The following is a 3,764-nucleotide window of genomic DNA, read 5'->3' on the forward strand; positions in this document are numbered from 1 at the left end:
CCGGTTGCAACATGGGCTGGGAGGAGAATAGTGCCAACACTGGCATTCATCTGAACGTTCTTGGAGACCCGAACAGGGATCTCGCCAAGGCAAGATAAGGCAGCCAAGCGGGAAGCTACATCCTGAGAAGGAGCAGCAACGACACGTGTACCGAGACGAGTGGGGTTGAAAGTAACAGACGCATCCACGGATTCTACAAGATGCCGATGGAAGGAGAAATCGTCAGGAGGCACAGAATCAAGAGGGAGGAGATCAAAGTATTTGGCCCATGAAGCAGGACCAAACAAGGCCTGATACGCATCAGCACGGGAAGGAATCGAGCGAGTGCGGCTGGGGCGCGAACGGCGTTGAGAACCCCTAGAGAGAGAGGGTCAAAAGGCGCAGTAGTCACAACGAGAGACTTAGCCGCACCAGGGGGACGAAGTGGTCACCACCGGGGGCTGGAGGCTCGACCCAACCACAGAGGAGGGAGGGGAGCTGGGGGAAGAAGTCAGGACGGTCAAAGGAGGAGCAAGGTCGGGGCCCAACGCAGCGGGAGCTACAGAGCCTGGTCTTCCAATACAGGCCGACTCGGGGGCTTGGTCGCCCACCCCACGAGCCTGAGAGGGTACAACGAAACCATTCAACGACATAGAGACGAAAAGTGACAAATTCATCTACGAATGTGCCCCCATACCCACCATGGAGCCACAATTAGAGGCAGGACACCCAACAGGAAGCTATCGCCGATCATGCCGGGGCCTCCTAGGGGTGTGTCGTGAGTATACGCCCCCACAAACGCCACCTTAAGAACCGTCAGTCCGTCGAGATCGGGTTCAGCGACGAAAGGGGGATTGACGATAAAAGGTTCCCTTCGCTCGAGACGTTGGGTATTACAGTTCTACGGGTGCAAGAGTATGCCTCCTCAAGCACCCGGGCGTCAAAATAGAAGAAGTCCAAAGAAATAATCCAAAACAAGCAAAAGGTCGGCAGGAAACGACAAGCAGATAGGAGAAGAGGGGGGAGAAAAACGAAACATAAGGAAAAGGAAAAGCGATCCGGCACAATTAGAGAAGACAGCAGCAAGAGTGCAAGGCCAGAAAAGGACAGAGGACTGCCCCACGGAGCATCACACTCTGGCAGCCGTCCACCAAGCCCCCTCACGACGCCAACGGGCCGGATGGGGAGGGGGTATATCCATGTTAAGATATCAGTGGTCACATTATCAGTGTTCTTAAAATTACATACAGTAAAGCTGCATGGAGTCTCAAACTGTAGAAACAAAGAATCTTCCCTCCTCCCTCACTCCTAAACACTACGAGATTGACATGTGTCAGCAACGGTAGTAGAAAGCACTTCTTAGGGGTATAAACTGCATTAGCAAACTTCTTTTGATAATTACTTACTTGCTTGAACAAACAATATTGGGAATCTAAACTTTATTGTCAGATGGAAATTTTTTTAATCTAGCATCTTGGCTACACAATGTTAAATGATCACAAAGTAACTGAAGCAATACTCCTGAAATGACACTATAAATACCTCCATCAAGTCACAGTTTACACTGTTTCCTATTACAACTCTAAATAAATAACCTCTATACCTAGACTTGCATTTAACATTAGCACGTCTCATCACTGTCTATTTCAACACCACCAAAACACTGTTAGTGGTACTCCCTCTTTTACTTCGTCAGGCTCTTAACAATCAATATTTACAACGAGTTCACAAGTCGTGTGTTTTAGACGTTTGAAATGTTTAAGATGGTGTCCAGCAAGTTTTGGACAGTGACATTAGTCGTAAAGTGTACACCAAGCAGATGTACAGTGATAGTTCATGGCCTTACACAGAATTAACATCTTTTTCCGTTTGACTGTACCATTGCCCATCGACTTGGACTGGTCGGAAAAGCGATGCTTTCGCTTCCTTCTTGCAGTGTCGAATTTCTATTCTCGATGGTCCATTCAGGCAGAAGCTCATGCCATAAACAGTGGGTGTAGGATGACATTCACGGTGTTGGACCCGTTATTGTCTCGGCGAGATCTAGTTCAGCCTATCCAGTTCAGTATTAGCTTCCTTGATAGAACACCTGTCGACGATGTGGTTGAATAACTAGGAAAACATCCGAGTTGATGTGAAGATGTTCTTTGCTACCGGTGAAACAATGTAAGGATTCAAAATCGTTGAGAAAACTAAGCAACAGAAGCCTTTACATTGTACACGGATTTGACTGCAATAGCGTCAGAATACTAGAGGAACCTCCTAATTAGGCTGAACCCTCTTTACGCACCTAACAGCGTGGAATATATTCAATGACTGAATCTTGACAGAGAAAGCTCCGGTCACTGGCAAAGCTAACTTTGAAACAATAAGTTATAAATTTATTACAGTGGCCCTCAACAGTGGTGGCAGTGATTGATCCCCATGTTAATGAAAACACTGAGTCGCGTACCGACGATGAATCCTATAGTCTCGATTGTTTAGAAGATCATTCTTTTATGTGATTACTTGTTCTCCATAAATATATATCACATTCACTGTTCTCCGAGAGTGGTGTGATGGAAATAAGTAGTGTAGGTGTTCGGCAGTCCTCCCAATGGCTGGTGTCAATGCCTATCACATTTAAAAAAAAAAAGATGACTGCATAGCTGTTGTGTCCTGTGGCAAAGTAAGGCAAAACAAGCAAAACAAATAGTATGAACAATGAAACTTTAATTAAATTTAAAACAAATTATAAATAAGACAATTCCTTGGCTATGTACAGTGCAAACTCACAAGATTAAAAAATAACAAAACAATATAATGGTGACGTTACTCTAAAATGGATAAAGACAAAATGAAATTAACAGGTGCTGAGAATAAAGCGCTGACTGAGAATATCCACTAATAGACAAAGCGTATATCAGATGGTTGTTTCAGTTTGAGAGCACAGAATATTCTAACTCCAATGGCTGGTGCAGGCCCAGACATCGGCTAGGCAGATGGCGCTGAGGTGCAGAAGTACAGTGGTGCAGACGTCGATTCACCAATCAGAAGCGGGCAGGCTGGAACTGCTAGTTTGGTGATCGGCGACGAGGGAGGGGGGAGGTGGAGAGCGAGTGTGATACGTTTGCGCCTGGCAAAACGTGTCTGACCAAATATGTACTACACTTGCTTGTAGTATCTAGATGTTGTAGATGTCCTGAAGTAACATGACAATAGGAAAGAGCAGGCCAAATCTCTCTTGAAGGAGATTATCGTAACAGTGGTTATTATGGTATGTGCCTCCTTGCCCGAAACGCTATGCGTACTAGTGGCTTTAGGTATTGTATGTACTACCTCTATCTTTAAATCAAACAGAATGTTTGTACTGTAGCTCTGCAACTATGTATGTACTTTTTCTAAATAAATTATTATTATTATTATTATTATTATTATTATTATTATTATTTGAACAATTTTAATATTCTGGAAATTAGATAATATTGCATTTGCCTCCTCAACCCTGTAAGTCGATGGGCTCACAGGTCTGCTGAGTACACCGCAAAGGTCAGTAGACAGCTCTTCGTTGTAATATATGGCGTTGTGTTTACTGTAAGTTTAATACCTGGCAATGTAAATATTGATTGATCTACAGGTGTGAACCTTTTATTTTTGCCCTGGTGATTATCTTCGCTCACTCTTATCCTCGTTGCCAGTATGGGGTTGATGGCTGCTGGAAAGTGGACATACAACCATTACTTGGTTGTCGTACTCTCAGGTAAAACCACTCTAAGGTAAACTCCGGTAAACTCGTCCATAATGCT

This window comes from Procambarus clarkii, chromosome 30 (assembly GCF_040958095.1).
Source record: "Procambarus clarkii isolate CNS0578487 chromosome 30, FALCON_Pclarkii_2.0, whole genome shotgun sequence".
Taxonomy (NCBI): Eukaryota; Metazoa; Arthropoda; class Malacostraca; order Decapoda; family Cambaridae; genus Procambarus; species Procambarus clarkii.